This window comes from Chiloscyllium plagiosum, unplaced genomic scaffold (assembly GCF_037043375.1).
Source record: "Chiloscyllium plagiosum isolate Xiang-an unplaced genomic scaffold, Cpla_swu_hap1 HiC_scaffold_35, whole genome shotgun sequence".
NCBI classification, from domain to species: domain Eukaryota; kingdom Metazoa; phylum Chordata; class Chondrichthyes; order Orectolobiformes; family Hemiscylliidae; genus Chiloscyllium; species Chiloscyllium plagiosum.
The window spans coordinates 46,576,387-46,598,591 of record NW_028270173.1 but is presented as its reverse complement, the minus strand read 5'-3'; the positions used below and the strand labels follow the sequence as shown (position 1 = coordinate 46,598,591).

General features: G+C 46.8%; 1 protein-coding gene and 1 long non-coding RNA gene across 2 annotated transcripts in view; both read left to right on the top strand.

The window, feature by feature from the left end:
• Positions 1–22,205, top strand: part of LOC122541298 (class I histocompatibility antigen, F10 alpha chain-like) — a 189,950-nt gene that overhangs the window by 17,746 nt on the left and 149,999 nt on the right. The window lies entirely within an intron of this gene.
• Positions 5,023–13,231, top strand: LOC148140765 (uncharacterized). The gene is made up of 4 exons (XR_015752958.1): positions 5,023–5,160; positions 7,716–7,900; positions 10,517–10,665; positions 13,187–13,231. It is a non-coding gene; the product is annotated as an uncharacterized LOC148140765 (long non-coding RNA).

Below are 22,205 nucleotides of genomic sequence, written 5' to 3'. Positions count from 1 at the left end.
CTTACTGTGGTTTTTGGTAAATCTACAACAGTGAGTACAAGGGGTACTTTTGATTATATGTTTTTATTAAGATCTCTCTCTTCAATAAACTATAATGATATAAAACAGAGGTACGAAGTTATCCTTGTTTGAGCGGCACGACAAGGCTATTTTCTGCGTCTGTCGATTAAGGTGTAAAGATGGCTTTTAGTAGAGTGATGTGCTCTTCCTGTTGGATGTGGGAGATTGGGGAGAGTTTCCAAGTTACTGATGATTACATCTGCAGGAAGTGTATTGTTTGCGGATTCTATTGGATTGCATGGCTTGGTGAGAGTGGCAGGTTGAGGAAATGAGGAATTTACAGGAGCGAGGGGTGTGGTGGATGGCAGCTTCAGGAAGGGAGAAAAACTGCACAGACAGTCCGGTAGATGGGTTAACTCCAGGAAAGGTCGGCAGATAGTGCAGGAGTCTCCTGTGGCTATTCCATCTCAAACAAGTATGTTGTTTTGGAAAATGTAGGAGGTGGTGGACTCTCAGGGAAATGTAGCACAAAGTTTTTAGTAGTGAGACTGGCTCTAATGTAACAAGATGGTATGTCTCCTTCAAAGTGATTTCTTGTAACTAAGAGGATTGATGTGGGCAGAGTGGTGGATGTGATCCAAATGGACTTCAGCAAGGCATTCAACAAGCTTCCGCAAGGTAGACTGGTTAGCAAGGTTAGATCTCATCGAATACAGAGAGAACTAGCCATTTGGATATAGAACTGGCTCAAAGGTAGAAGACAGAGGGTGGTAATGAAGGGTTGCTTTTCAGACTGGAGGCCTATGACCAGTGGAGTGCCACAAGGATCAGTGCCTGGTTCATTGATTTTTATCATTTATATAAATGATTTGGATGTGAACACAGGAAGTATTGTTGGTATGTTTGCAGATGATGCCAAAAATGTAGGTGTTGCAGACAGCAACGAAGGTTATCTCAGAGTACTACAGGATCTTGGCGAGATGAGCCAGTGGACGAAGAGTGGCAAATAGAGGTTAATTTAAATAATGTGAGATGCTGTATTTTGGAAAGGCAAATCAGGCAGGGCTTATGCACTTAACAGTAAGGTCCTCAGGAGTGTTGCTGAACAAAGAGACCTTGGAGGGCAGGTTCATAGTTCCTTGAAAGTGGAGTTGCAGGTAGATAGGATCGTGAAGAAGGCATTTAGTATGCTTTTCTTTATTGGTAAGAGCATTGAGTATAGGAGTTGGGAAGTCATGTTGTACAGGACATTGGCTAGTCCACTTTTGGAAGATTTTGTGCAATTCCGGTCTCCCTCCTCAAGGAAGGATTTTGTGAAATGTGAAATGGTGTAGAAATGATTCACAAGGATGTTGCCAGGTTGGAGGGTTTGAGTTATAGGGAGAGGCTGAATAGGCTAGGGCTGTTTTCCGTGGAGTGTTGAAGGCTGAGGGGTGACCTCTAAGAGGTTTATTAAATCATGAGAGGCATGGATCAGGTAAATAGACAAGGCCTTTTCGCTGGGGTAGGGGAGCCCAGAACGAGAGAGCATAGGTTTAGGGTGAGAGGGGAAAGATATAATGGACGCATAAAGGGGCAAAATTTTCATGCAAAGGGGGGTACATGGTTGGAATAAGCTGCCAGAGGAAGTGGTGGAGGCTGATATGGTTACAACATTTAAAATTCATCTGGACATGTGTATGAATAGGAAGGGTTTAGAGGGATATGGGCCATGTACAGGCAAAAGGCACTAGATATAGATGAATTGGATGGAATGGTCTATTTCCATGCTGTACATCTCTATGACTATGACTCATCTAAAAGCTGCAATTTTGACTTCCTGCTTCCTGATTAATCTTAAATCTTCCCAATTCTGACAAAACTCAGCAGGTCGGGGCGTATCTGTGGGAGAGAAAACAGCGTTAACCTTTCCAGTCCCCTTCTTCAGAACAGGAACATTGAAAAGGGAACTGGACCGATTCCTGAAGAAGCAGGGAATAGAGGGATATGGAGTGTGTGGAGGCAGAAGGGTTTTAGTTCAGAAAGGTTTCATGCATCAGTACAGGCTCGATGGGCCGAAGGGCCTGTTCCAGTAATGTACTGTTGTTTGTTAAAACACTAACTCTGTTTTCTCTCCAGGGATGCTGCCAGATGTGCTGAGTTTCTCCAGCAATTTCTGTTGTCACTTCAGATTTGCAGCCTCTGCGGTTCTTTGTTTTATATGAGTAACTTGTGCTTTGTAAAAGAGGACAATGATTGAAGTATTATTACTGTTTAGAGGCCTTTTTGTAATGGAATTCTGTGTTTATTCACAGGTCAGCCTTTTGAAACTGCACAGATTATGCATTTGGCTGTGAGCAATATCGTCTGTTCCATCATATTTGGAGACCGTTTTGATTATAACAATGAAGTATTTATCCATCTAACAAACATGGTTAATGAGAACACGAGACTGTTGGGAACAGCTCCAATACATGTAATTGTCGTTTTGTGGTATTGTACTCAGGCTGAGTGTTGAGGTCATTTGCAATTTGGTGTGTGTGACGGTTTCCACATCTGACTTGTTACAGGTTGAAGACTCTTGTTAACATTGTGTCTCAGTCATAAATGCTGATATGTGAGACAGGCTTACGCGGGCTAAATTGGAAAACTTTTGGTCAGAAAATAAACGTGAAAATCTATTTTAAAATAAAGCAAAGAACTGCAGCATTGCTGGCAATCAGAAAATGGTTGGGAAGTTGCTGGAAAGACCCAGGAGGTCTGGTAGTCTCAGAGGAGAGAAAGTTTCAGGTCCAATGGCCCTCCTTCAGCACTGACAAAATTAACCTGGCCTGGCACTGAACGTGTTGTCACCGGAATGAGTTTTCTGAACTCATTTAGAATGAAATGAGGCATTTTATAGAATCACAGAAAGATTCCCCGAAGTGGAATCATTCTCCCACACTCTTGATATGGAGAGGGAGTGGGTGGGGTCGGGGTGTGGTGGGGGCGGGGGTAATGCTTTCAAGAGATGTGATTCCCTCAGCTTCCCACATGAAGGAAAATGATGCAAGTGACATCAACCTGGGGGAGCCGGGTTCAAATCCTGCTGTGGTGGATGGCGGAATTTCAATTCGCTTTAACAATACAAATCTGGATTTAAGAGTATAATGATGAATATTATTGGCAAGAAAAGCCCAGCTGGTCCACTAATTTGGAGGAAATCTGCTGTCCTTACTTAGTCTGACCTGTATCTGAGTTTTGGAATCCATATGTAACAGATGATAGCTGATAGGTCACCCATTCTGGATGAGAGCTAAAGCATTCAAACTAAAGCTGTAAATTTGGAGGGTTTATGGGTTGGGGTGGGGGCACTGAGGAGAGGAGAGGAAGTGCGGTGTTGCTATGACAATCTCCTATCTCCCATGAAGCATCACTGAATGTAAGTAGTTGCTGCACTGACCGTGGATGAGCAATCACTGGATCCTCCAAAGGCCTGATCCTTATGTTCTTGTTCCAATCCAGCTGTTCAACTCTTTCCCATCTCTGGGATTTCTGATTCCGAGCCGCAGGAAGATTATTCAAAATCTCGTGAAGGTGCATGAAATCATTGAAGATTTCTTCAAAGCTGCTAAAGAGACGTTGAGCGAGAACAGCATCCAGACACTCAGCGAGGCCTTAATTCTGAGGCATCAGCAGGTATAGTGACACACCTCTTCAGCACTAAGGGGAATCTCCCCAGATTTCAGACTCCACACCAGGACTTTGTGGGTTTTGATGGAGGAAGATTCTGTGTCAAACATCTGTTAAAATGTCGCTCAGTGCTGCCCCTCATTTCTGGATACAACTACGAATGTGTAGCTTCAAGCGCTCACTGTATCTGATTATTTATCTCATCGTAGTGCTCATGACATCATGTGGATGCTCAATGTGTCCAGAATATAGCATTGATGGTGTGTGAGCTTCAATCTTGCAAAAGTCAACACGGAAAGTCTCATGAGTAATATAACTGAGGAGAGGTCTTTCCTAATTTTACACATTATTTTCCCCGAACACTGCCCTTGAAATTACACCTGGATCTGTTGTTCAGTGCTTTGGAGCCACACTATTCTCATTTTGACTAGGAAATCAATCTCTTTAATGAATTTAAACCCCACATTCATTAAGTCCTGCCCCTTCATCTCTGCTTAGCTGCCAGAGTGGATTGAAACCTAATGGTGAACTCAGACAGGAGAGGCAACTTTCATTCAGAGAATTGGAGGGTGATACAGCAGAGGGAAAGGTCGCTCGGCCCATCATATCGATAGCTGCTCCCTGGTAGAGCTATCCCACTCCCCTATTCTTTCTCCACTGCCTTGTCACTTTTTTCCCTTCAAGTATATCCCCGACTCTCGTGTGAATGTAGCTTTGTGTCTGTGTCAGGAATTCCAGTCACTCAGCATTGCATTGCTGTAGAGTGCTCCTTGTTGCCCCCTCCTACTGGACTTGTCCCTGACCCACCCTGCTCCTGCAATCAGTCTCTCCTTACTTATCCAGTCAAAACCATTCATGATTTCCAACGGTTCTATCGAATCTCCCCTTGATCTTCTCCCCTTCAGTAAATCTGCCCTGCACTCACGCCCCAGCATTGACATTTTCCCAAAAGTGTGACACCAGAACTGGATGCAATATTCCAGCTGAGGCCTTACCAGATTTTTATATATATTTGTATATAAAACAGAATGGTGTGGGTTAACTTCCTGATGTACGTACTCAGTCCAACAAAAGCTGTAAAGTTGCTTTAAAGGACTTCTCGACCTGTCCCTCCACCTTCAAATTGGTGAAGTCTATTGCCTCCCCAAAGCCTGACCATGAGTGAGTGTATTTCTCCTCCCTCCACTTCCCATTTCCCTGCATTGTATTCCATCTGCCAAGTCTGTCATTGTCATCGTGACGTTCATGACCAGAGGCTGGAAGGATCACTATCCTCGGGCACACAGACCTCTGTCCAGACATTTATGGAGCTGAATATTTTCCTGAAGGAGGCGACACACTCTCCTTTGTTTCATTTTGTCTTGAAGGAGCTGGGAGGTGAAGATTTAGAGAGTAAGAAAAAGGATATTGTGGTTACAATCGCTGACCTGTTTGGTGCTGGCACAGAAACCACCGCCACTACCCTCTGCTGGGGACTTCTTCTGATGGTAAACTACCCAGAAATCCAGAGTAAGGAATCCTTCACTCTGTGTTTGTTAGTTTGGTGGTTGTGCCTAAATTGGCATCTGAATCTAATATAATATTGTTGCTTGTATAATTGTATCTTGTTGCTTGTAATGTATATAGATGTTTGGGAGGGGAATGCAGACATGGTCTGATTGATGCGTTTGTGGATGACACACAGTTCAGGGGTGCTGTGGATAGTAAGGAGGATTGTCAGAGGATACAGCAGGATAGAGATTGGTTGGAGAGTTGGGTGGAGAAATGGCAGATGGAGTTTAATCCAGACAAATGGAAGGTGATGCATTTCGGGAGATCGAATGCAGGAGGGAAGTACTGCACACAGTAAATGGCAGAAACCTTCGTAGCACCAACATACCGAGGCATTTGGTGTGCAGGTCCACAGTTCCCTGAAAGTGACAACACAAGTCGATAAGGAGGTCAAGAAGACATCTGGGCGTGCTTGCCTTCACTAGTCAGGGATAGAGGATGAATAATTAGCAAGTCATGTGGCAGTGGTGTGGTACTTTAGTGAGGCCACATTTGAAATATTGTGTACAGTTCTGGTCGCCACACTACCAGAAGGATGTGGAGGCTTTGGAGAGGGTTCAGAAATGGTTGATAAGGATGTTGCCTGGTGTAGAGGGCATTAGCCATGAGGAGACAGTGGAAAAACTCAGTTGTTTTCACTATAATTTCAAAGGATGAGGGGTGACCTTATAGATGTTTACAAATTATGAGAGGCATGGATAGATGGAGTCCTTAATGACAGTTCCTGGGTGACATCAATTTAAGGTAAAAGGGGGTAAGTTTAACAAAAATATGAGAGCCAAAATTTTTTTACCCAGAGGGTGGTAAGTGCCTGGAGGAGGTGGTGGAGGTGGAGACAATAGTAACGTTTAAGAGACATCTTGACAATTGAGGAACAGGCAGGGAATAGAGGGATACTGACCACGTAGAGGCAAAAGGGTTTTAGTTAGAAAGGCATCACGTGTCAGCACAGTCTTGTTGGGCCGAAGGGCGTGTTCCTGGGCTCTACTCTCCTTTGTTTTGTTTTAGTCAGTCCTTTATGTTCCCTGAGGGAGGTTAGTTCCTGTCATGAGTGTCTTGGCACGTGGCATTTCATATCTATATCTGGTGCTCAAACCCACCCTCCCCTCAGGGTAAAATACTGACCCCTGTAAGAATCTGATTGAGAATAAGACAAGACATTGTCAGTCAGGAACCCAGTGACCATCAAGAGCAATACTGAAACAGCTCTGGGCTCAGCACGATGTTGGCCATCACAATCAGAAGCCTCTCTAATGGTTGGGATTAGAAAGAGCTGATCATTAGTGAGCCAGCAAGTGGAGTCTTCCTGAGCTTGAGCCCAAGGTGACACCTCTGGGCACAGAGGAGACAACTTTCATTGCAGGTTCTGGGATGATTCCCAGGGTGACGTTCAGAAAGACACAAAATCAATATTGACACATCTCATCAATCCACATTTTAAATTCTGTATTTGATTTCTGCCCTGGAATTGGAGCACAGAAACTTTATTAAACACCAGAGAAAATGCTAGACCTGGGAGTGCAGGTTTGAAAGAGAGCAGAGCTATAACCTGTTGACAGTGTGGCACAGTCATACTCCTGCATCTACACACCAATCCCACTAGGTGGAGCCTTGCAGTCCAGCACTGAGCTCCATACCTGCATCGATGTTCGGAGAATTATCCAATTTATCACAATTTTCCTGAGTTTAAGCCCAGGTGAACACACCAGTAGCTGCACAGTGAACACTCCAATCTTGTGGATCGTTGTGGTCAAGGGGAACCAACAGCATGGAATGTGGAAACAGAGCATTGATAAGCCTCGAACAAGTTGTATCCAAGACCTCTCTCGCTCTCTGACAGAGAGACAAAGCCTCCCTCAGGGACATCGGGAATCCAACAGAATTGGCAGATCCTCTGTCAGTCTGATTCACTTGGGTAAATAATTACCTCACTGTCTGATTCCCAATTGGACTGAAGGCAAGAAGGCTTTATGTAGGTTGAGGTGAACAGTTATCCCAATAAACAGGTCACTGCAGAGGGGATAGGCCACTTGGATTGATTTGTTATACTTTCGATCTAGGTTGAGGGGGGAATACTCTGGGGGTGGCCCTAAAATGTCCCTCCTGGGATCATCCTGCCCCTGCCGAGTTTCCTGCCCAGCACTTTGTGGAAATTATGACACTCGACAAATCAGCACTTTCAATCGGAGCCTTCTCAAGGGTAATAAATATGAATAGTGGCATGGAATTATTTTAAATAGATTGTCAAATTGTCCTCAGTAGTGAACAAGAAAAATTTACCTTGGAGGTTAGCACACAGTGGGTGGTATCACATCAGCTGTGTTTTTGGGGCAGTTTGATGTTTATGCCTGTCAGAGTTGATGAAGCAAAGTATTGAGAGGGGAATGTACTGGCAATGGAACTGATCGAGCCCGTTTCGTGTCACTCAACAACACAAAATTCTCCACTTCAGTTCAGTCTGCTGTAAACTGTTTCCCTCCATCCAAAGATCTTTACCTTTTTGCCGATTTCAGGGAAAGTTCAAGATGAAATTGATCGGGTGATAGGAGCTGGTCGATTCCCGAGGACAGAAGACCAGAGACACATGCCCTACACTGAGGCTGTGATTCACGAAATCCAGAGGTTTGCCAACATTGTCCCGAACCTTGCTCATTCGACAACCAAGGACACGCATTTCAGAGGGTATTTCCTTCCAAAGGTATCCGAGATACAAGGCTTACTTTTCACAATTTGTGCCACTTGGAGCATTGTTCGAGACAAAAGAAACTGCAGAGACTGGAAACCAAAATAAACAAACAGGAGGCTGGAAGGACACAGCAAGTCAGGCAGCACCAGGAGGTGGGGAAGTGGGCGTTTCGGGTGTAACCCTTCTTCAGGACAGAGGGTGGGGGTGAGGGGGTGGGGTTGGGGAGGGGGTCAGAGTGGTGAGGTAGGAATAGGTGAACACAGGGAGAGGGCACGATCTGGTTGGTCGATGGGAGGAATGTATCCAGTTGGTAGCCGGAAGGAAGGGTCAATCCTAAGAATGGAAGGGAGGGGGAGGGGCTGGGAAGGGAGTCAGGGGATGGAGAGGGAGGTTATTTGAAATTGGAGAACTCAACGATGAGTCCTCCTGGCCATAGGCTGCCCAGGCAGAAGATGAGGTGTTGTTCCTCCAACTTGAGGTCTGGCAATGGTAAAGGTTGAGGATGATCATATTGGAGAGGGAGTGGGAAGGGTTATTAAAATGGACAGTGACTGGGAGGTCAGGTCGGCACCTGTGGGCCCGGCTGAGATGTTCAGTGAACAGTTCCTTAAGTTTACATTTGGCCTCCCCAGTGTAGAGAAGACCACATCGGGAGGACCTGATACAGTAAACTTGGTTGGAAGTGAGGCAGGTGAACCTCTGACTGACCTGGAAGGACTGTTTGGGGCTCTGGAGGGAGGTGAGGAAAGTGGTGTACCAGCAGGTTTTGCACCTTTTCCGGCTGCAGGGGAGGTACCATGGGTTGGATGTGGGGTGATGGGGATATGTTGGTGGGAAAGTGGCACAAATCAAGGACTGTTGAAGGGAACGGTTTTTTCCTGAGGGCAGAGATGGGTGGGGAGGGGGAGATGTTCTTGGGGTTGGGACTAGTTGGAGTTGGCCAACCTGACCTCCCAACCACCACCTATTTCAATTCCCCTTCCCATACCCTCTCCAACATGTCCATTATCCTCCGCCTCAACATTGAACTCTCCAATTTCAAACAACCTCCCTTCCCAGACCCTCCCCCTCTCTTCCACTGCTCCCTGCCACCCAGCCCACTTCCTACCCAAAACCCTCCCCCACATCACCCCCCCACCTTTATCTGCAGCTCCCCTCACCCCCACCCCAGTCCTGAAGAAAGGTTCTACTTGGAACATTGTCACCATGGTAATAATATTATGGTACTTTCTGAATAAATACAGGAACTGAGTTAGAAGGGAAACAAATTAAAAGGGGGAATTTCAATGTTGAGAATTGCTAATAAAAAAATCACATAGAAGGTTCCCATCACACAACCTCAATGGTGAAAAATGAGGCCATTTCTCCCATCTTATCTGTACTCTTTAGCATTTTGACAGAACCAAACGTCTGCCTTTCCCCCATAAGCCATTGGTCCTATTGAAATAATCATCAAGTGCTCTCCTGAATTTTTTTTTATTATTTCAAAAATATACTTTATTCATAAAATAATTTGACGGTCTGTACAATTGGTCATGCCATACATATGTAAACATGTACATACAGAGATCAGAATTTATCATTTTTATACAGGTCTGTACATTTTTCAATCATATGCCCATATAATTAGCTGAGGCGTCAGCAGAGCCCAAATGACTGCATGGGCCCCCTGTTCTTCGTTAGACAGGCAGACTTTACACAGTGGTCTTTCCCCACCACGCCTTGGCGGCAGCTGCCCCAAGCTTCAGCACGTCCCTCAACACGTAATCTTAGACCTTGGAATGTGCCAGTCTGCAACTCTCAGTCGGGGTCAACTCCTTCAGCTGGAAGATCAGAGGTTTCGGACCGCCCAGAGAGCGTCCTTCACCGAGTTGATGATCCTCCAGGCACAGTTGATGTTCGTCTTGCTGTGCGTCCCGGACCCTGCCTTGACCATACTTCATTCCAAACCCAGTCACTAACTGTGGGAAGAGGTTTGATTTTAAATCTCACCTCACATTTGTGTTTTTTAAAATGCATCAAATCGCACCTCACACATGCTTTTTTTCAAAATGTGGTTAAAATGTGCCATCTGACTCTCAATCCTGTTACAAACACTTTGCACTCATCAATGAAAAGGGTAACATTATTGTTAATGAATGAGAGGAGAGTGCTGATTGGTTGGCTCTGATTAGCAGAGATCAAAGCAAATGCACCAGTTAATGATGACTGGCGCTTAGCTACCAAGCTCTGTTTAAGTTTTAACCTGGGCAGGGTCACTATGATTGCCCTGAAGAGTGAACTGGATAAAGGCAGTCACCTATTTTATTGAATTGAACAGGCACAATCTCTGTACGTGTTCCTTCTGTCAGCAAACAGCAGGGCCCTGTGCACTAATCTACCCAGCCTCCACTGCAGGTAATTATGTCCCACTGCAGGCCAAACAGCAATTTGGATTTTAGGAATTGAGTTTCTTTAATCGTGGGGAAGAGCCGTTACATTTGACAATAAGGTGGAGTCGGTTATAACCTGAGGTATCTAGTGAAACTAACAGGATCAAGGATAAAACTGGGTTTACCACATCCTGCATGACTTACTCTCCATTAAACACAGGCACAGTAACACATTCAGGCTTTCTGTGTTTTTCAGGGAACGTACGTTATTCTTTTATTGACCTCGGTGCTGTACGATAAAACCCAATGGGAAAAGCCCCACCAGTTTAACCCGGCTCACTTCCTGGATGCTGATGGGAATTTTGTGAAGAGAGACGCCTTCATGCCTTTCTCTGCAGGTAACCGGTTGTAAAAGGGGCCATGTGTTCCGTTACTAAAATATTCCCATTTCTGAAGTGAGGCAACTGACTGTGGAGAGCCAGCTCTGATTTGAACTGGGAGCAAACTCCAAAATTTCACAATGTGTTGAGCTCCCCCATTTGGCTCTTACTTCATCTACGGTATGTGGGTGTCACTGGCTGGGCCCAGGATTTATTGCCCGTGTCCAAGTCGCCCCTTGAGAAGGTGGTGGTGAGCTGGTGTCTTGACCCGCTGCAGTCCGTGCGCTGGAGACAAATGCTGTTACAGAGGGAACTCCACGATTCTGAGCCAGCGACACTGAAGGAATGGGGATATGAAAAAGGCAGGGCTGTGGATGTGAAGAATGTGGAATGAGCCATTATCCTATTGAATGGCAGAACAGTCTCGAGGGGCCGAATGGTCTGCTCCAGTTCTTATTTCTCGTGGTCTTAAGGTCAGGATGGTGAGTGGCTCGGAGGGACTGTAGTGTTTCAAGAAGCCAGCTCACCACCACCTTCCCAACGGGACAAATCGGGAATGGGCAATAAGTGCTGGGCCCAGACAGTGACGTTCATGTTCCATGAGTGAATAAAGAAAAGGGAAGTTAAATACGAAGGCTATGACCAGTAATGTCAACTAATTCAGCTCAGGAGGTGGCACAGGTCCTGCGATCCCATAGGGGTTTGGTGGGACCACACTCAGTCACAGTTTTGGTCTCTCCACCCAAGGAAGGGTAAAGTTACCTCAGAGAGAGTCACTGAGCTGACTCCTGGAACAGAGTCTCGGTGCTCTATTCCTTAAAGACATTGAAATAAGGATAATTCTTCAGGCCTGGAGAGGGGATGTGTCATAGAGTCATAGAGATGTACAGGATGGAAACAGACCCTTCGGTCCAACCCGTCCATGCCGACCAGGTATCCCAATCCAATCTCGTCCCACCTGTCAGTACCCGGCCCATATCCCTCCAAACCCTTCCTATTCATATACCCATCCAAATGCTTCTTAAATGTTGCAATTGTACCAGCCTCCACCACATCATCTGGCAGCTCATTCCATACACGCATCACCCTCTGGGTGAAAGGTTGCCCCTTAGGTCCCTTTTATATCTTTCCCTTCTCACTCTAAACCTATGCCCTCTAGTTCTGAACTCCCTGACCCCATGGAAAAGACTTTGCCTATTTACCCTATCTATGCCCCTCATAATTTTGTAAACCTCTATAAGGTCACCCCTCAGCCTCCAACGCTCCAGGCAAACAGCCCCAGCCTGTTCAGCCTCTCCCTATAGCTCAAATCCTCCAACCCTGGCAACATCCTTGTAAATCTTTTCTGAGCCCTTTCAAGTTCCACAACATCTTTCTGATAGGAAGCAGACCAGAATTGCACACAATATTCCAACAGTGGCCTCACCAAGTCCTGTACAGCTACAACATGACCTCCCGACTCCTGTACTCAATACTCTGACCAATAAAGGAAAGCATAACAAACACCGTCTTCACTATCCTATCTACCTGCGACTCCACTTTCAAAGAACTATGAACCTGCCCTCCAAGGTCTCTTTGTTCAGCAACATTCCCAAGAACCTTATCATTAAGTGTATAAGTCCTGCTAAGATTTGCTTTCCCAAAATGTAGCACCTCGCATTTATCTGAATTTAACTCCATCATTTCTGTTCAATGGACAGCCTCACAGTAAAGGAGTGTCCATTTCGGATGGGGAGAGGACAACGTTTTCTCACTCAGAGTTGGGTGTGTCTTTGGAATTCCCTGCCCTGAGGGTCTGTGGATGTTCAGTCATTGAGTAGATTCAGGACCAGGCTATTGGATCCGAATTAAACGGATAGGAATGGAGAAGTTTGGGAAGGTGGGGTGGAGGGAGCAGATCAGCCAGGTTCTTATTGAATGAGCAAAGATCGAGAAGGGCCGAATGTACTCCCAGCTGTTCGACTGTCTGTACGGGGATGGAGAGACACACTGTGGGAATGAGATTGCTTGCAGTTGGTGACCATTGGGATGGTTTCAGCGATGGGGGTTTGGAAGATGGTGGTCTATGAACGGACTGTGTGTGTGTGTGTGTCTGTGTGTGTGTGTGTGAGTGGGTGTGTGTGTGTGTGGGGGGGGGTCAGTGTGGGTCTGAGTGTGTGTTGGTGTGTGTCTGTGTCTATGCGTGTTTGTGTGTGTGTGTGTCTGTGTATGTGTGTGTGTGTATATCTGTGTATGTGTGTGTGTGTCTGTGTGTGTGTGTCAGTGTGTTTGTGTGTGTTTGTGTGTGTGTGTGTGTCTGTGTGTGTGTCTGTGTGTGTGTTTCTGTGTGTGTCTGTGTGTGTGTGTTTGTGTGTGTGTGTGCGTGTGTCTGTGTGTCTGTGTGTGTATATGTGTGTGTGTGTGTGTGTATGTGTTTGTGTGTGTGTGGGTGTGTGTGTCTGTGTGTGTGTATATGTGTGTGTGTCTGTGTGTGTGTGTGTGCGTGCGTGTGTGTGTGTGTGTGTGGGTGAGGTACTGACCGTCCCCTGTTCTTTCTCAGGTCGGAGGGTGTGCGCTGGTGAGGCACTGGCTAAAGTGGAGCTTTTCCTGTTCTTCACCACCCTGCTGCAGAAGTTCCACTTCCAGGCCCCACCAGGCATGACAGACCTGGACACCAGCCCGAGAATTGGCTTAGTGTCCAACCGGAAACCCCACCGGGTTTGTGCTGTGTCTCGCTGATGGGACCCAGCGACAGGCCCAGTCGGTCTTTCGCTGCTGGGTTTATAAAGGTGGGAGCTGCAGCACAAAGTGTGAGGCAGCACCAGAACCGGATTACCCTGTCTCTATGTGACATGGCACACAATCATTTACTCTTCGTACAAATCTATATCGTCCCACCTTCACTTCTGTAACGATAATGTTTCCAGGGAATCAACTGAGAATGTTCTCCCATTACAAAAGGAGGCAGGCATTTCATTGAGGGTTTGAATGCTCTTTGCAAATTAACTCAGACCCCATTCCAAACCTGTCTGACTGATTCATTTTGAGGAGAATCCTTGCTTTTTGGAGCATTACATTCATTGAGGTATTTGAACTGATGCATTGCAATGACTGAATGATTAAACCATGTTCCCGAATCTTGCAATAATTCGCATTTCTCTCTGAATTGTTTGTTTGGGAGGTTTCACACAGCCTAGTCAGATTGGTCGGTCTAGTTCCATAGAAACCTAATTGTGCGAAAACTGTCAGATTAAATGAATAACTGAATGGTTTAACCATGTTCGCTATTAGAGTCGTACAGTCATAGAGATGTACAGCACAGAAACAGGCCCTTCAGTCCACCTTGTCCATGCTGACCAGATATCCCAACCTAATCTAATACCTTTTGCCCGCACTTGGTCCATATCCCTCCAAACCCTTCCTATTCATACACCCATCCAGATGCCTTTTAAATGTTGTAATTGTTCCAACCTCCACCACTTCCTCTGGCAGCTCATTCCATACACTCAACAGTCTCTATGTGAAAAAATTGTCCCTCAAGTCCCTTTTAAATCTTGCCCCTCTGACAGTAAACCTAAACCCCTCACGTTTTAGACTCCCTACCTTGCAGAAACTACATTGGCTGTTCACCCTCTCCATATCCTTCATGGTTTTTGTAAACCCCTAGAAGGTCATCCCTCAGCCTCCGACATTCCAGTAAAACCAGCCCCAGCCTGTTCAGCCTCTCCCTGTAGCTCAAATCCTCCAATCCTGGCAACATCCTTGTAAATCTTTTCTGAACCCTTTCAGGTTTCACAACATCCTTCCTATAGCAGGGAGACCAGAACTGAACACAGTATTCCAAAAGGGCCCTAACCAAGGTCCTGTACAACCACAGCATGACCTCCAACTCCTATACTGAAGTGAATTGTTAATCTGCGACAGCCCATTTTGCTCTCTGTAATAATTGAGGAGTCACAGCTGGAAAGGAAAATTGTTTCTTATTGGACACCAAAATAGAGCCACTACTTGTTTTGTATATGAGCTAGTCCCAGCCTGGGGCAGACGTACCCCTGAGTCTGCAGCACGATGGTCCTGTGGTTAGCACTGCTGCCTCACAGCGCCAGGGACCCGGGTTCGATCCCAGCCTCGGGCGATTGTCTGTGTGGAATTTGCACAGTCTCCCTGTGTGGGTTTCCTCCCACTATCCAAAGATATGCAGGTAAGGCTGGATTGGCTGTGTTAAATTACCCCAAAGTGTTCAGGGATGTGGTTAGATGCATTAGTCAGGGGTAAATGTAGAGTAATAGGGTGGGGGAATGGGTCTGGGTGGGTTACTCTTCAGAGGGTCAGTATGGACTTGTTGGGCTGAATGGCCTGTTTCCGTCCTGTGAGGATTCTACTCTATGAATAGTGCCCAGAGTGTGGGGCCCGGACTGGTGGCTGGTTACTTGCTGTTTTGAGTCAGAGCATGGAGATGAGCAGGTTTGTACTTTACCTCTGTTACACAGGCTCATGTATATCACACTGAGAGGCCACATGATAGAGAATTCATGGTGCCTTTTTGAACACCTCTGTATCCCTGGGTCTGTCGCTTAAACAGATCTCTGCTCGCAACTCACAGCGTCCCCGGGAATGGGGCAGACCAAGATTAATCTTTGTGCATTTAGGGAAGAGATAGAATCCCCACAGTTCGGGAACAGGCCATTCGGCCCAACAGGTCCACACTAATCCTCCAAAGAGCATCCTATCCACACCCATCCTCAACCCTAACCCTGCCCTCCTCGTGGCTAATGCACCATCCTGCACATCCCTGGATACTGTGGACTATTTAACACAGGCCAATCCACCCTGACCCACAGCCCTGAACACTCTGGGCAATTTACTGTGCCAATCCATCGAACCTGCACATCTCTGGACACAATGGGCAATCCACCTAAGATGGATCTTTGGACTGTGGGAGGAAACTGGAGCATCTGGAGGAAACCCACTCAGACACGGGGAGAGTGTGCAAACTCCACACAGACAGTTGCCCGAGGGTGGGATTGAACCCGGGTCCCTGCCGTTGTGAGGCAGCTGTGCTAACCACTGAGCCACTGTCCTGTCCCTAGATCTCCACTGTCTTTCTCTCCCTTCTATGTCACCTTCTCCTGCTATTGCTGAAGGCATCTCACTGACATAACAATGTAGGAACACAAGAAGTGGGAATAGGACTGACCAATTGAACCCCTTGATTGAATATGACCAAGGCTGAACTCATCTTGGCTTCAACTCCACGTTGCTGCCCACTCTCCATATCCCTTCAACCCATCACTAATTAAACATCTGTCTATCTCCTGCTCAACTTTAATCAATGTCCTGGCATCCACCACATCCTTCCACATTCATCCTGCACTTCCACACACTACTGGGTCCGTTGCTCCCGATGCGGTCTCCTCTACATTGGGGAGACAGAATGCCAATTTGTGGAATGTTTCATGGAATATCTTTGGGATATCTGCACCAAACAACCCCTCCACCCTGTGGTCGACCACTTCAACTCCCACTCCCACTCCCGCAAGGATTTGCAAGTCCTGGGTCTCCTCCACCACCAAATTCTGGCCACCCGCCGCCTGGAGGCAGTATGCCTCATCTTCTGCCTTGGGACCCTCCAACCACACGGAATCAATGTTGATTTCACCAGTTTCCTTAATTCCCCTCCAATTCCAGATCCAATTTTCCAACTCGGCACCTCCCTCTTGAACTATTGTAACTGTCCATCTTCCTTCCCACCTATCCGTTCCACCCTCCACTCTGTCACCGTCACCCTCCCCTTCATCGACCTATCGCATTCCCAGCTGCCTTTCCCCCCACCCTCACACTCTCCCATTTATCTCTCAGCCCCCTTGGGCACCCCCTCTCATTCCTGCTGAAGATTTTATGCTCGAAACGTTGACTCTCCTGCTCCTCGGATGCTGCCTGACCAACTGTACTTTTCCATCACCACACTCTCGACTCTGATCTCCAGCATCTGCAGTCCTCACTTTCTCCTGCTGCCAGATCTGCTGAGTTTCTCCACCCAGACCCTGATGTTTGCAGCAGATTTCCAGCACACACTGTATTTGACATTACTTTTCCCAGGTCTCGGACCTCAGTGGTAATTCGAAACAGGGGCTCGGAAAAATTGCTTGAGTGAAGGAAAATGCAGAAGTGGCATTCATGGGGAGGTAATAAATGGCAGAGAGAAAATCATACGTGTGGAGAGAATTGCAAGTAAGTGTAGGAATTATGTAGGATAGGGACAATCACGTGGCAGTTACTGCGGTATGGAACAATGTGAAAGGGGGGAAGTGATGATTGGAAGGGGTATCTGTGGGGTGAGAGAACGAAAGCTCAATAAACATACCATACAGAATCGTCTTCTCTGTGGATTGTAAACCAGGGGAGGGGGTGGGGAGGGGGTGGGTGGGATAGAGAGAAAGAAAGAGAGAGACAGGATCCACCAGTTTTGGCATCATCCGCAAACTTACTAACCATATCTCCTGTATTCACATCCACATCATTGATATAAATGATGAAAAACCATGACCTAAATGAGCAGTGGGGCAACATCTACAGGCTGAATGGTCTACTCTTGTTGCTACCTTGTGAGGGGAGCATTGTAACTGTGCAGGCAGCTGGGGTGAATATCTTCCTTAATGCTGGAAAACGGTCAGCTCCAGTCACAGTCAGCGCCACAGACCGCAGCAGATGGACCACTGCCTCCCTCTGCTGGAGTGACCCCTGCACTGCACATAACGGCCAGTTGAAGTTCCAGCACAAAAACAAGTGAAAAGCCCTTCCTCATGAAGGGCTTATGCCTGAAACATCGACTCTCCTGCCCCTCGGATGCTGCCTGACTGGCTGTACTTTTCCAGCACCACACTCTTCAACTCTGACTCTCCAGCATCTGCAGTCCTCACATTCTCCTACGTTATTATCAGTACACCTCACAAACCTGCTCCTGTTTTGATTACCACCTCTCATCCCCAGGGAACACAGGGACAGCAGACCATTTAGCCCTCCATTTAATGTAGCCATGGCTGATTGAACAGTTCCCATTTACTCGCACTATCGCCATAGTCCCTTTTACCAATGATACCTAAAACTCTAAACTTTAAAGACAGCTAATTCCTGATTTCTTAGGATTCAAATTCCAGCATCTGTCGCAATGGGATTCGAGCTGTGGTTAGTATCAATATCCCATCGCCTCCCCAACAAGCCACACTCTTTTTCCCTTTTATGTCACGAATGGGTCAAACTTTCTGTCAAAATGATGGATCCTGGTGCTTCAAATGCTCCATTCTATGGGGAATTCCCTACCGGCAACACGACGTGGAAACAAATCCTCCAAAGTTTCATGCTCATTCCCATGCAACAATTGTAAGTGTTTCCTTTGGAGTTATCCGAAAAACAGGAATGGTTTCTGCATGCCCATTTCTTCAAATTCCTTCCCAAATTTAAAGATGTCCATTTGTTGTCCCCAACACTCCACAATATAAAGTCTGAGATTGACATCATTTCCTGGGTGTGGCAGCTCCTTAACCTGAATCAATGATATGGAAAAATGGGTGGTACGGTGGCTCAGTGGTTAGCACTGCAGCCTCACGGCACCAGGATCCAGTTTCGGTTCCACCCTCGGGCAACTGCCTGTGTGGAGCTTGCACATTCTCCCCGTGTCCAATAGTGTGTAGGTTAGGGTGGATTGGCCATGGGAAATGCAGGGTTAGAGGGTAGGGGGTGGGTCTGGTTGGGATGCTCCCTGAAGGGTCAGTATGGACTCGATGGGCCTAATGACCTGCTTCCACATTGTAGGGACTCTATGGTTTCTGTGCAATATTTCCCACATTTCCTCCAATGATGTCTATTTAATATGAAGATTGGGGATCCCCACTGGCAAAACACGCAATGCTGACATGAGAAACAGCACAAGTGGTTTGGATCTGGAATATATTGCCTGAGAGCACACAGGAGGCTCAATCAGTTGTGGTTTTCTGAGGAGAATTGATTAACTATCTGATGTAGAAATAGGGCAATCCTGTCTTACAGAGAGCTCTTCCTGGGGTGTAAGCACTCTCTTGATTCTCTTATTCCCCAAGTGTCATCGATGCACATTGGCACATTTTGACCTGGCGACAGAATTGGCTATTTGCCAAGAAACACCGAGTGGAGATAAGGGCTTCTTTTTCAGGTGGGTGACCTGTAACCAATGGGGTTCTCCAGAGGTCAGTGCTGGGATCACAAGTGTTTCTATTAACCACTTGGAGGAAGGAAGGGGATGTACCATCACCAAACTTACAGACAACATAAAAATGGGTGGAAAGGCAGACAGTTTATGGAGGGAACTGAAAGAACTTTGGATGCTGTAAATCATAAATAAAACACCAATTGCTGGTTTCATCCCACCATCAGACTGACCATGGACTACTCCTTAGTAGCTGTCTCATTCTTCGACACATGCCTCTCCATCAAGGATGTGGACCTCAGTATTCCACTCTCCCCAAACCCACAGATAATCTCGTAATGCTACATTTCTCCAGCTTCCACCCACAACATATTAAAACAGCCATCCCCTATGGACAAGCCCTACACATTCACAGGATCTGTTCAGATGAGGAGGAACATGACGGACACCTGAAGGTGCTCAAGGATGTTCGTAAAAGAACAGGGTACGATGATCAACTCAGCGACTGCCAGTTCCGATGTGCCACAGCGAGTACCCGTAATGACCTCCTCAGGAGACAGATACGAGCTGCAACCAACAGTATCCTTTGTTGTTCAGTACTTCCTGGGAGCTGAAAAATGACACCGTGTTCTTCACAGCTTGCAACATGTTATCGATGAGGATGAGCATCTCGCCAAGACCTTCCCTATGCCTCCAGTTCTCACCTTTAAACAACCACCAGACCTTAAACAGACTGCCCAGCCTTCAGGACAACATCGACCACAACACTGTACATCCCTATCATGGGAACCCTGCAGGACATGTCAGAGTGTGGACACGGATACCACCATTACACGTGGGGACACCACCACCGTGTACTGGCTGTATCCCAATCTTTGTCTCGGCCAGCGCTGTCTACCTCATACGCTGCAGGCAAGGATGCCCCGAGGTATGGTTCATTGGTGAGACCAAGCAGACGCTACAACAACAGATGACACCGCACAACAATCACCAGGCAGGGGTGTTCCCTCCCAGTTGGGGAACACTTCAGCAGTCAGGGAAATTTGGCCTCAGATCATTGGGTGACCATCCTCCAATGGGACTTTGGGATATACAACAACTCAGAATGGCCGAGCAGAGACTGATAACCAAGTTCGGTATCCATGGGGATGGCCTCAACTGGGACCTTGGGTTCATGTCACACTACAGGTGACCCCACTACACTACACACTCTCCCTCACACACAAGCACACATACATACACACTCTTACATACTCACACAGTCACTCAGACCCTCTCTCATACACACTCTCTCTCTCATACACACAAACATACACCTCCCACACTCACACATTTTCACCAAGCTTTCACACATGCAAACACACTCTCTCACTTTCACTAACACTCACCTACTCACATGCACATACCAACTCTCTCTCTCTCTCTCTCTCAAACACATGCACAAACATATTAGTCGATGGGGTGAAGTTATATCGGTAGTATTATATTTGCAGATACATTCTATTTTGCTCAATCCACAATCTACAGGCAGTCAATACATGTATGTTTTGGACATTCCGTGTTGGAAATAGAATCAAAGCCCTTCTTCAGGAAAGGTTGGGATATAGACAGACTTTAACCTCACACCTTTAATGCATTGTCTGAGCTGAATTATCACCATTTGTTATGAAACCTTAAGTTATCTTGAAAAGGTGACTTGAAAGATATTCTGCAATTTACATATTAATGAACTGAAATATTCTAATGATGAAAGACTTAACAACAATCTAGCTTTGTTCAATATATTATTTTAGTTGCATGACACTGTAAACTTTTGCTATAAATTCTGTGTCTTATGGTCCTATTCTCCACAGCAACTTGATGATGGAGCAGCACTCTGAATGCACTGTCTGCAGAACACGAGCATCAGAACCTAATTTTTTTTTAATTTCAAAAATATACTTTATTTATAAAATACTTTGATGGTCTGTACAGTTGGACATGCAACAAATATGTAAACATTCCATTTGTTTGCATTCCGAAACAGAGTAATCATTCCTATTTCCAGGTCTGTCCGATTACATTTTTAGCTGAGGCGTCAGCAGAGCCCAAATAACTGCGTGGGCCCCCTGTTCTTCTTTAGGCAGGCAGATGTTACACGGTGGTCTTTCCCCACCGCGCCTTGGTGGCAGCTGCCCCAAGCTTCAGCGCGTCCCTCAACACGTAGTCCTGGACCTTCGAATGTGCCAGTCTGCAACACTCAGTCGGGGTCAACTCCTTCAGCTGGAAGATCAGCAGGTTTCGGACCACCCAGAGAGCGTCCTTCACCGAGTTGATGATCCTCCAGGCACAGTTGATGTTCGTCTCCGTGTGTGTCCAGGGGAACAGGCCGTAGAGCACAGAGTCCCACGTCACGGCGCTGCTCGAGACGAACCTCAACAAACACCACTGCATTCCTCTCCAGACTTCCTCTGCATAGGCACATTTCAGAAGGAGGTGTGTGACAGTCTCGTCCCCCCCGCAGCCGCTTCGAGGGCAGCGTGCGGTGCGGCTGAGAGTCCGGGCGTGCATAAAGGATCTCACAGGCAGAGCCCTTCTCACCACCAGCCAAGCCATGTCTTGGTGATTGTTGGAAAGTTCTGGCGATGAGGCAATCTGCCAAATGGCTTTGACAGTCTGCTCAGGGAACTGCTCGATAGGATTCGCCCTCTCCTTTTCCCGAAGGGTCTCAAGGACACTACGTGCTGACCACTTCCTGATGGACTTGTGGTCAAAGTATTTTTCTTCATAAACTTCTCCACGAAGGACAGGTGATACGGAACGGTCCAACTACTCAGAGCGCTCCGCGGCAGCGAGGCCAGGCCCATCCTTCGCAACACCGGGGACAGGTAGAACCTCAGTACGTAGTGACACTTGGTGTTTGCGTACAAACAAGGCAGGAGAGAGAGAGGGCAGCCCTGCCTGACTCCAGATCTGACTGGGAAGCTATCTGATTCCCACCCATTGATTGAGACTGCACTGACAATGTTGGTGTAGAGCAGTCTGATCCAATTGCAGATTCCCTCTCCAAAGCCCATTTTGGAGAGAACATCTCTCATATACCTGCGTGATATCCTGTCAAAGGCTTTCTCCTGGTCCAGGCTGATCAGGCAGATGTCCAACCCTCTGTCCTGCACGTAGGCGATCGTATCCCTGAGGAGCGCGAGACTCTCAGCGATCTTCCTGCCCGGCACAGCACAGGTTTGGTCAGGGTGAATCACCGACCCTAGAGCAGACCTGACCCGATTGGCGATTACCTTTGACAGAATTTTGTAATCCGCATTCAACAGTGAGATTGGTCTCCAATTTTTGAGTTCTGCCCCATCCAATCCAACTGTCTGCCATTCTGTATTGATCCCGGACCCATCCAGCTCTCAGCCATTCTA